At 37.4% G+C, this 12,221-nt stretch overlaps 1 pseudogene; it reads left to right on the forward strand.

The window, feature by feature from the left end:
- Positions 1 to 3,820: 3,820 nt before the first annotated feature.
- LOC103737019 lies at positions 3,821 to 4,309 on the forward strand (annotated as a pseudogene).
- Positions 4,310 to 12,221: the final 7,912 nt, after the last annotated feature.

Consider the following 12,221-nt stretch of genomic DNA (forward strand, 5'->3'; position numbering starts at 1 on the left):
GGCACTGAAGTTAGAGATGATTGTTAGCCACTATGTAGGTGGTGGGAACTGAACCCAGGTCCTCTGCAAGAGCAGCCAGTGCTCTTAACTGAACCATCTCTCCAGCCCTTCCCCTGTTTCTTGTGTAAAATATAGCCCCAAGTTGCCAGGTCCACCTCTCTCTGCAGATGTCCTGATTCTTGATGGATGCTCATAATAAATCTGGGGGAGCTATAGATCCTGAAGACACCAATTCTTCCATGTCACTGAAAGGAAACTGATCCCCACAGCCAGCTGTCATTGACATGCTTCACTAACGATGCCACATAGGAATTCCTAATGCAGAACACCCAACTCAGCTGCTCATCTCTTTCTTTGGCATGCTCGGTATATGGTCTCCCTCACAAAAGACTACTGCAATTCATTTCTACTACTACTAACAATCAGTCATCAAGCCCCAGCTCTCTTGTATCCAGTCACCACATCTGCCTCCTCACTTGCTCTTTATCTGTCTCCCTCTTCTGTTCCCACTTCATCACACATCCTATTTGGGGCCCTTATATTTCCCTTAAATAATTGCAACATGACTTCATCCTGACTTTTTTGGAATCTTCTCTTGGAATTATTATTTTTTTTAAATTAGCGTCTTCTCTCGCCATGGCTTTATTCAAAGCTCTTCATATCTCTCCACTCCCTGCCTCCAGGATACAATTTTATTCTCTGCATCTTCACCATCTGGTCCCTGCCTGTTCCTCCAGTTTATCTTCTGCCCCTGCCCACCTTGCATTTCACATTTCAGAAACACGGAGAACTCTCTTTCCTTTCCCAGTCTTGTTTTTGCTTGTGCTTAGAAAACTCCTTCCTTATTCTTTCTACCAGTGTCAAGTCCTATGTCTTTTGATCTATGAAGACTGCCGTTTCTTCAAAGAGATTGGGTATCTAGTCATCCAGACCCCCATGGCCTATGTTTTGTAACTTTTTTTGTTTTGTAACTTTTCATATGACTCTTGAGCAACTCCAAGTTACACCATTAATTCAGTAGGCTACAGAAGGGTTGGGCTCCAGATTTAATGAAATCTACAGCATCTCCACCTTGCTGCTAGATTCCAAGCTCTTAAAGGACAAGGTTTTGCCTTTAATTGTTTATATTTCCCCGTCTGTCTCTTTCTTTCCCTATCCACACACATGCATACACAATCACTCCTAAAATAATTTTCCTTCTTAGATAATTTAAGCATAAAATACTGTGGCACATATGTAAGTTTCAATTCAATCAAATTAGAACAAATTTCACCCAAATGAAATTAAACCTTTTTCAGTGATTTCATGACTTATGGCTGGAATGATTAAAGACTTGAAATACAGGTTTCATTTTATTTGAAACTAGGACTTCTATGTAGCCTAGTCTGGACTCCAACTCTCTATTTAGCCCAGGCTAGCCTCGGCTACCTTAGTGTGGGAAGCACAAGCTTATACCATTCTGTTCTGCGTTAGAATTTATTAAGAAAGTTTCATTTTCATTATTGTAAAAGGTCTTTAAATGAACTTTAGATTCACAGCAAAATTGAGTAGACAGATTTCTATGTAGGCCCCCTCCCAGACACATGGTCCTCTCCCACCAACATTTCGCACAGAGTGGTAAGTTTCTTATAATCAGTCAACCTATATTGATATATTATCTCTAAAAGTGAGTATTTACTTCTAAGTCTACTTGGTGCTGCCCATTCCATGAATTTTGATGGATGTAGTGTTTGTCTCCTATTGTGGGATCTTGCATGACAGATATGATACTTGTTTGCAATTGTGGGACCTTGCATGATTGATGTGGTATGCACCTGCTTTTGTGAGATCTTGCATGACAGATGTGTTCTCTGTTTGCTAATGGGATCCCACATGTCACATGTAATATCGACCTGTAATTGTGGGATCTTGCCTGACACATATGATATTTATTCAGGGTTATGGGATCTTGAATGACAGACATGCTATCTAACTGTAGTTGTGGAATCTTGCAGAATGATTTCACTCCCTGTTTCTCACCTTTCCAATTTCTGATCTTGAAGACATTACTTTAGATTTTTCCTCTGAAATATTTTTTAAAAATAGTGACTATTTCCTACTTGTTTTTCTATCTCTGACTTAGAAGAAGGCACCAACGGTGTCATATCAGAACCAATGTAAATTATTTATATATAATCTCCAGGGTTGGAGAGATGGCTCTGTTGGTAAAATGCTAGCCATGCAAGCACAAGTTTGAGTCTCAGCACACCCATGCAAAAATCTTGGCATGGTGCTGTAGCACTTGGAATCCCAGTGCTGGAGGGGCAGAAATAGTCGTACCCCTAGGGATTGTTGGCCAGCCATCCTAGCCTAATTGGCAGATGGTAGGTCTTGGTGAGAGACCCTATCTCAAAAACCAAGATGGCTAGCCTATGAAGAATGACACCCAAGGCTGACCTCTGACCTCCACACTCACACATGTGTACATGAACAAGTGTACCTGCACCATGCATATCTGCTTTTACACACACACACACACACACACACACACACACACACGATGGACAATCTCTTGCTTACAGAGCCTATGAGTGGTTGAGACTGTTTGTGAGGCCCAATTGTTTTGATGACTGCTGACAAAGTCCTACCAAGTTTTCCAGATTTAAAATAAAATTTGGCTTGTCTAGTTTTTCTCCTTCCCTTTTTGAAAATTGCAATGTTTTTTTTCTCAAGGGTGCTTATTGGCTTTTAAAAAATTATAAAAATAATCAAGACTGATATTAGAAAGTTTGAAAATTGAAGACACGATGTGCATATGTAAACCAAAGTAGGCTGCAACAGCCAGTGAAGGATGTTAGCATTTTACTTGTTTCTAGTCTTCTCCGTGTGTACGTGTGTGTACACAAACTCAAATATGTCGACTACACAGTCACACACTTAAATCATGCTGTAGTTGTGTATTTAAATCTTTCTGTCTGAAAAATTTTGTATTCTGCTCTTTGTCATGAGACAGATAATGTATTTTATTCTGATCATTAAAATTCTCAGAATAAAATGTATTGCAATTCATTATATATTTGAGTGATTTCTATTATCTGACATTTAAGTTGTTTTAGGATGTATAACTGTTTGGGGCATCAATTTTGATGTGCCCTGTAGGTTATTTCTTAGGGAAAGGTTTTAGAAGAGCACTATTGGGTGAGAGGCTAGGATACACATTACCCATCCTGCAAATGAGCAAAGTCTCTCGGAATGTTTGTGGTCTTTGAGGTCTTCCTGTCATTTAGTCATTCAGTATGTCTCTATTTTGGTTAATTTAACATTTGGATTGGGGGGGTTAGTTAGTGCTGGGGATTGAACTTGGGAACTTCATGTATGCTAGGCAAGTGCTTCGCCATTGACCTGTATTCACAGTCTTTACTCATAAAACTAGGATGGTGTTTTTATAGTCTTCTTTTTAGGAATATAGCTACACTGAGTATATGTGATATTTTCTAAATTCTGGTGACTGGTGGAGTTGGCTTCTAATGCTCAGGTTCTGCTGCAATAGCAGTCACCGAAGTTCCCAGTTCTTTGAAGCATATCTTCGCACTTCAGCATTCAGCGTTACCTGTCGTGGATGCGGCCTGAAGTCTGACCCCTGTAGAATAATTTGGTTTCTTAATATCCCAAATCACAGTCTTGCTGACCTAGCTTTCTACTTTTCTTACTCTGAAATTACATTATTAAAGTCTGATTATCTTGTTATTGTTAAATGAGAAAATGAGCTCTTCAGTATGGGTTAAAACACAAATTATGCTTTGCTGACACCGCTGTCCCCTGTAGCCACTTGCTGTCAGCCATGGTCAACCCCACCAAGTTCTTCAACATTGTTGGCGATGGTGGGTCTTTGGGTCCGGTTTCCTTCGAGCTGTTTGCAGACAAACTTCCAAAGACAGAAGAAAATTTCCATACTCTGAGCACTGCAGAGAAAGTATTTTGTTAAAGGATCCCTCTTTTCACAGAATTATTCCAGGATTCATGTGCCATGGTGGAGACTTCTCTCCATAAGGGCCCTGGTGGCAAGTTGATCTATGGGGAGATTTTCGAGGATGAGAACTTCATTCTGAAGCATACAGGTCCTGTTATCTTGCCCATGGCAAATGCTGGACCAAACACAAATGGTTCCCAGTTTTTCATCTGCACTGCCAAGCCTGAGTGGTTGGATGGCAAACACGTGATCCTTGGGAAGGTGAAATGCATGAGCATCATGGAAGCCATGGAACACTTAGGTTCCAGGAATGGCAAGATCAGCAATAAGATCACCATTTCCGACTGTGGACAGCTCTAACACTTTTGACTTGTGTGCATGTTAACCACCAGAACATTCCTTCTGTAGTTCAGGAGAGCATCCTCTGCCCCATATGCTCATAGTATCCCATAATCTTTGTGCTCTCAATGTTCTTTGGGTTCCATATTCTCCTTATTTCCCTCCAAGTCTAGCTGGATTGCAGAGTTAAGTTTATGATTATGAATAAAAACTAAATAGGAAAAAATATGAATTATATCAAATAAGAGCACAGGGTTATATAAAAAGAGACTTCATAGTCTTTTCTTCTTTTTGTACATCACACACGGAAGTTTCTAGACTGGTGGATTAAGGATATATTATCCTGCACTAGATCTTTTAACAGATTCAGGAAATAAACTTTTGTGTAGATCACATGCAAACCTTTTTGTTTGTTTCCTTACAGAAAAAAAGAAAATGCAAAAAGTAATGCACAGAACTTTATTGTGCTGAATTCTTAAAATTTCACTCCATTTTCTTAGCATTTACTCTTTTCATGCTACTATATACAAACACACTAAGATATATGCCCTGAAGGCTTTTTTTATACAAAGAACTTCCATCAAAATCAAGAAGCATAATGCAGTATTATCTAATTCACAATTTTAATTTAAATGTCATAAATTCATGATTTTCTTTATTTTTTATTATTTTTATTTTATGCGTATGAGTGTATTGCTTGCATGTAGGTAAATGCACCCGTGTCATGCAATGCCCTCAGGGGTCAGAAGAGGGTGCCAGATCCCCTGGAACTGTAGTAATGGACGGCTGTTTGCCACCATGCGGTTGCTGGGAACCAAACCTCAGTCCTGACTCTGCAAGAAGAGCCGTGCTCCTAACTGCTGAGCCATATCTCCAGTCCTGCCTTATGATTTTAACCTTTTCTGACAGAGCGAAAATGGTAACTTTGTAGACTATGCTTTGGATCTCTTTGATGTTTCCTCAAAATTAACTTCAAGTCTACATATTAGATCATGATGTTGTACAAGTGAGTTTATGTTCTTAGAGTTTATCGGCAGTCCTATGATGGTCAACTACTTTTGCTGTTAGTGATACTAACTTCGATTAGTTAAACTTATGGCTGCTAATTTGGTCTAACATAACCTTCCTTATGATTGATTTTTCCCTTTGTATGAAGTACTTGTGGGTGATTACTCTGAAACTGCTCTATAATAATCTTCTTACTCAAACATGATTTTATCTGCTAGTCTTAGTGAACTATTCAGGCAAATATGCTGGAGTTTGTTTGTTTATTTGGGCCAGGCTCTTGTTATTTTAGCATTTTCTTACTTTCTGACACAATAAAATGTTCCAAGTGCATTTTCTAGTTTCTCTGACCCAGCCTTTGACTTGGCTGTTTCTTTGAGGGTTCCTTGTTCTTTTGAATTAAAACTAATATTTAGAAACCAAGGTCTCCATGTTTGATGTGCTAATTAATCTTCTGTTTTTGCTAAAAAAACCCCCACACATACACATGTATTTATATCTTTCTGTCAAATTATATGTATATTATATAACATAAAATTGCATACGATGAATTCATATTGATAACTGATGTGGTTTTTTTTTTTTTAATTCAACAGAGCCCCTCTCAGCTGTTGGTGAGCTTAGTTTGGGGAGCTAGGATGTTGGATGATTGACAGCTATGAAAGCCACCCAAACTAATGATTCCCCAATTTTTTGTCTTACACTCAAAAAAAATCTGGGAACACACATAGGAGTCATGTGTTACTTGTCCAATCAGGAGAATGAGTAGTCATGTGTCATGGTCATCTTGATACACTGTCTCTCCCGATTCATTTTAAGCTATTGATCAAATCAACATCTCTCTTTTGGTCTTAGGCCACGTGACTAATTTAAAATCTACCATGGACCCTTATCTTTGCTATTCAGGGAGAGCTAACTCCTGTCTCATTGTTTCCAATTTCAATTCAGTACTGCAATGGATCATGAGCTATCCCTAAAGGGTAAAATAAATGAGATTTGATATTGATTGGATGTTAGATAAGAGAGAGAGAGAGCGAGAGCGAGAGAGAGAGAGAGAGAGAGAGAGAGAGAAAGACATCAAGGAAATTGTATTGGAGTGGAATGCCCACTCAGTGTAAAAGGTTTTATTTACCAATACTTTTTCTTATCTTATGTGCCAAAGTTGTCAATAAAGCTGAGATTTCTTAACAGATATATTACAGTGTTCCTGCATATTAATCTTGTGGTCAAATAAAATCAAGCCCTTTTATATTAAGTGATGTTGAACAAAGTTTTCTATTTCTCTCCTTATGAATGTAAAGTTTTAAAACTATGCTGCTTCTGTGCCTCAAACAATTTTAACTTCAGCTTAGCTAAATGCTAGTTTTCCTTACAACTTGCAATGGAAATGCTTTGAATATGCCTCTTCTGTGCTTTTACTGATCTCCTCAGCCTACAAAGCAGGAAATCAAAAGGCCAAAGGCACACTATGCTATTGGTGGTCGAGTAAGTACCTTGGAAAAATACTTAAAATAGAAATTCTTTTTTATTTTTTAAAGATTTATTTTGTTTTTAACTATATTCCTGTGCTGCCATGTTTATTTGAGAACCTGCAGAGGCAGGAAAAGCTGGAGTTACAGGCCATTGTAAGCCTCTGGACTTGGGTGCTGGGAATCAAACTTGGGTCCTCTGGAAGAGCAGTATGTATGTGATGTTCTTAACAGTTGAACCATCTATCCCAGCCCCATAGGGATTATTTCTTATTATAGTATAGGCATTTACAAAACAGACAATAAGGGCTAGAGTGATAGCTCAGAGGTTAAGAACACTGGCTACTCTTGCAGAGGACCCAAGTTCAGTTCCCAACATCCACATGACTGCATACAACCATCTATGATTCCAATTCTAGGATATCTAACACCCTCTTCTGACCTTTGTGGGCACTGCATGCACAGGTACACACACACACACACACACACACACACACATACATACATCTATATATTATATATGCAAGCAAAACACCCATACATATAAAATAAAATTAAATGAAATTTAAATATAGAAGAATTAGTTGTGATGATACATCTCAAGCATTCATCATGGGGCCCAAGATATGTTAGCTATTGTATATTCCCTTACTAGCATTTTAGCTATGTTAATTATAAGATGTTTTATGCTATTATTAGTGCATTCATGTAATAACTTTTCTCAATGTTGCACCTAGGATAAAATCAAATTCCTTAGTGATCATGGCTAATACTCTGTAATCTGTTTGTCACCTAATTCTCCAGACTTATCAATGGTTCTTTTCTCCCTTGTAGTCAGAAAGTGGGTAATAAAATACCCATAGTTGCTTCCAGATACTGGATTTTTCTATACTTCTGCACATCCCGTTTCATTGTTTTTCCCTAGCTTCCATTATCCATTCATTTTTCAAATCTCAGTCCACATGTTACCACCTTTATTAACTTCCCATGGTGTTCTCTGGTCTAGTTGAAGTACAAGTCTATGTGTGTCCATTATTTCACATGTTCTCTTTCATTGTGTCGAGTAGGGTAACAATGCATTGTGTTTAACTACAGTAGACTTGGTTTTGATGTTTGCTTAGCTTATCCTCCTTTCCTGAAATTTTCTTGACTTGGTGGGCTTTGCTGGCATTATTTATATGAGATTTCATATTATACTATTTATTATATCTGAAAGGCATATGCCCTGAGAAAAGGTGGTGTATCTATAGAAAATGTAAAAACTAAGATAAAATGATAGCTATTGAACATATGGTCTAGAACTATAAGACATGAATATCCAAGAATCCAAGCCTTAGAAAGGAAAAATTAAAACAAACATACAAAGCCATAGGGAAAGATATAGAAAAAAGGGATTAAAAAGTAGATCTTTAAAGAGAAGCATAGAATTGATACTTGATGAGAAACTGGACAGAAGCCAATCGAAGAGAACAATTGTCTGATCAATTTTGATTTGGATTCATTACCTTAGACAATCTGTGCAAATAAGTGAGAAGAACTGTGCTCCCATGGTACTTTGACTTTTAAACTGTGAATTGATAGCACTATATAATAAAACATCAATGATGATAAAGAACTGTATAGGAATTGTGATGCTGGTTTCACTTTTGTACATATTCATCTATTTTAAAAAAATTGGTCAAAGTTATTGTCTCTTTTACTGAGACAAAGAGTTTCTTTTCTTTCCAGAAGGTAACTAGTAACTGGTGGGGTCATACACAGACCACTTCTATCGGCTGCCAATTTAGAATAACGAGCACAAAAAGCTGCGAAAGAGTTCTGCCTCTCAGACACTGTTGTGAAACTATAAATTAAGGAACCAGCCTTGTCAAAGTCAGTCTTATAATATTTTTAAAGATGTAAGCCCCATTATTCCAGAGAATATGTTATCCTTTCTGTGTAAGATGTAATGTGGAGTTATTACATGTTTGTTTTTCCACCTACTTTTAACTCAGTTTTTTATTCTACATAGAATCGTACACTTCTGGAAGAGTTAAGTTTGTAAAACTTCTAAGATATAGGGATGGAATAAGCATTTACCAGGAAAATACTGAATGTCATCAGAAGACCACTTTACTCCTGCTCTCCTATTATTTATGTGTATGTTCTTGGGTGAGACAGTCCCACTGAGTCCCCCCGACTCCATTTATCTAAAAAAGGATCATCAGTAAAGTTCCTTTTACTGCTTTCCTCAGAGTTCTAACAAACAAATGTACATTTTGAAAATAGTAACGGTTTACATGCAACATCCTGCCTTAGAATATTGGCTAAGGTTGAAGGATCTGTCAGTTCGCAGATACTCTGCCAGTCACAAGAAAGGATGTTTCCAGCTACATGCCACATCACTGAAAGCCTAGGGACTGGTTTTCATAGATCATAAAATGCTATTTAACAATTACATAAGCAAATTGGACTGTAAAGAGTTTAAGACAACTCAGAGAATTAGGTGCAGGAGGAAAGATTAGCCTGGCTCTTTGACCTGGACTGGAATTTGGAAAAGGGGGTTACTGATAAGAAGTGTGAAACTAGCCAGATGTAAGAATGTGGTCTCAGGTGTGGAGGTTCACAGCAAGTTTTGTCTTTGCCTTTCTGCTGCCTTCGCTCCTCAGCAGGTGAATTGTAATTAATCCTCAATTCCTGTATAATGTCTGTTAATCAGACATAATGTTGGCATTTTCTTGATCACAATTTTTTCCCAACATTTTATATTCGATCTTAGCCAAAAATCCAAAAGGCAATTCCATTTCAGATAGAGACGTTTTAAAACACCATTTTGATGAAACATTGTAGAACTGATCCAGTTCAAATACTGGAAACATCTGACCATCTCTACCTAGTTTATTTAAGGTTTTTCAACAAATATTTATAGAAAACTATGACTGGAAACCCACCTGTGTTATGGGTGATGAAATACTTGAGGATCTTACAGGTGGATACAACTTTTTATATGACAATGAACACAAATGTCTGAGATAATAATGAACATTGCATCATTATAGACACACATTTTTTCCTTGTTTATTTGCTTTTTGTTTTCTGTTTTTGAGACACGATCTCATTCTGTAGTCCAAACTGGTCTGTGACTACCTATACAAATATGGACACGTGGTCTCAACTCACATTTCTCTTGTTTCACCCTCCCAATGTTAATACAACAGGCATGAGCCACCATATGATCTTAAATAACCCTGCTGATAACCCTTCAGAAGGATGAGTTTTCTTCACCTTTTTAGTTTTTTTGAACTTCTTTAGCCTTTGCTCTGAATTCATTCACCATTGTCCGTAAGATGTAAATATTCAAAGTATCTATAAGCAGAGACCAGGACTTTCAGTTGACTAAAAAGGATAGCTACCATTGAGTAAACAGCTCCAGTGTGATAATAATGATGATAAGAAGAATGACTTCTGCATACTGGAAATAGTGTACTATAGTAATATTTCATAATAGTAACAGCCATGTAAAATTAATTCACAGTTAGGAAATAATGAGAATAGCTCCTTTATAATCAAACACTGGCTGTACATTCTTGAGGATTTTCTAATCATTACTGTTTTATATTAAGACATAAAGGGATGTATTTTGTCTTAAAAGTGAATCTCCAATGATGCTCCAATTCATTCACATAGTACAGAGAGTGCCAGACTTGTACTAAAAGATGATGACAGGAAATAATAACTGCTGGGGACAAAAAAGAATCAAGCCCAAGTTGGAGTTCTGGAAAATTATCTGTGAATTCTCTATATTTGAAATGCCATTTCTGGGTTCATTGAACTTTAAGAGATATCATGTTTCCAAATTTGACATGTTATCTAAAATACTTTAAAACTGATGTTCAACTTTAATTATGTTATTTTCATTTTTGAGTAAAGAATACATTAAAAGGGAAAGGGATGGGATACCAAGGCATTCTTTTCCATGGCAGTTTCTATGCCATTCTTCTGGTTTGAAACGCTATAGCATTTAGCGTGTCTCTGCTGAGAAACTACAGGATTCATTGCTAGCTGTGTTTGTAAGTGAAGCAAACTGCAATGCCTTATACTTGCTGCAAGCCATGTGCTTTCATTGACTAAAACTCTTGTTTGGGTGGCTTTACAAGTCAGAAAGTGAGTGAGCAAACAGTCCTCTGAAAAATGCACTGAGTGCAAATGTGGACTGGCACATTTGGATCATGTAGCAAAAGCACTAGTGGTTAACCATCCAGATTTGAGATTTTAAAGCGTGTTCATTTTTTAGTGAATTGTAAGATTTTTTTTCTCTAATTTAGTAATTTCACTGTGTGCATGTCCATAACAGATCCCAGATGTTAGTGGTTCTCAAACTTTATCGTTCATAACAATACCCTGAATTGTGCTTCATAACTACACACTCTAAAGTTTGCTATCTCCTCCCCTCTGGTAGAGCTAGGGTGGATAAAAGGACTTGATGTTTTAGAAAGACCTCAAGTGATTGTGATGCAGACGGCTACCCATCATATTGAAAAAACACTGAGTTTTTTTTTTGTCCAGTACAGGGCATTGAACTTGAGGTCTCATACATCTTAGGCAGATGCCCTAGCACTCAGTGGCACTTCTGAACATGTTTTTACTTTGAAATAGTGTCTCACTGGTAGTGGTGGCACATGCCAGTAGGATATGCTGAAGAGGCAGAGGCAGGAGGATATGAAATAGTGTCTCAACCCATGTTGGCTTCCAACTTATCATCCTCCTGCCTCAGCCTCTCTGCATCGCTGGAATTACAGGTGTGCACTAATGCGACACATAGAATTTTGAAATAGCCATAAGAGAGAAAACAGCTTACATTGCAAGTTGTGCATCCCTAATATTAATATGCCTCTAGAATCTTGTACACACAGTTCAGGATAGGAAAAATATTTTAATCAGTTGGAAATATTAGATTTGAGCCTCAGTGCACAGAGTTGTAGATTCTGTATATTTTTTATCTCTTTGGACTTTGATACTTTTATTGTTAAGGGCATGTGTGCATATGTGTGTCTGGACTTGATTATGTCTCAGGTGCTTTCCCATGTATGGAATTCTACTCTCCTTGGCTCCTGGGTTGGAGATCATATATACATGCGCTTGAGAGCGTTCCTGAGAAGTACTTAATGTGAGCAGTGTGCTTCCAGACTTCCATGATTATTTGAATAGATAGGATGTCATGTGATCCTGTTTTCTCTATTTATAGAGAAGTTCAAAAAAGTTTTCATTACCATTTAAAAAATTAAACAGTCAATGTGAAAATGAACTTGAATGAAATAGAATGGAAAATTGTATCTAGTTCAAGCATCTGTCAATAAGTTTCTATGCTTCTCTACATGGAGAGAAAATAAAAGCCTTTTGATTTTTCAGTCTTCCAACTCCAGGGACAGAATGCCCCTAACTTTAAAATGGAACATCTCCAAAATGGAAAAAAAAAAAAA

Source organism: Nannospalax galili, unplaced genomic scaffold (assembly GCF_000622305.1).
Source record: "Nannospalax galili isolate Female #2095 unplaced genomic scaffold, S.galili_v1.0 scaffold377, whole genome shotgun sequence".
NCBI classification, from domain to species: domain Eukaryota; kingdom Metazoa; phylum Chordata; class Mammalia; order Rodentia; family Spalacidae; genus Nannospalax; species Nannospalax galili.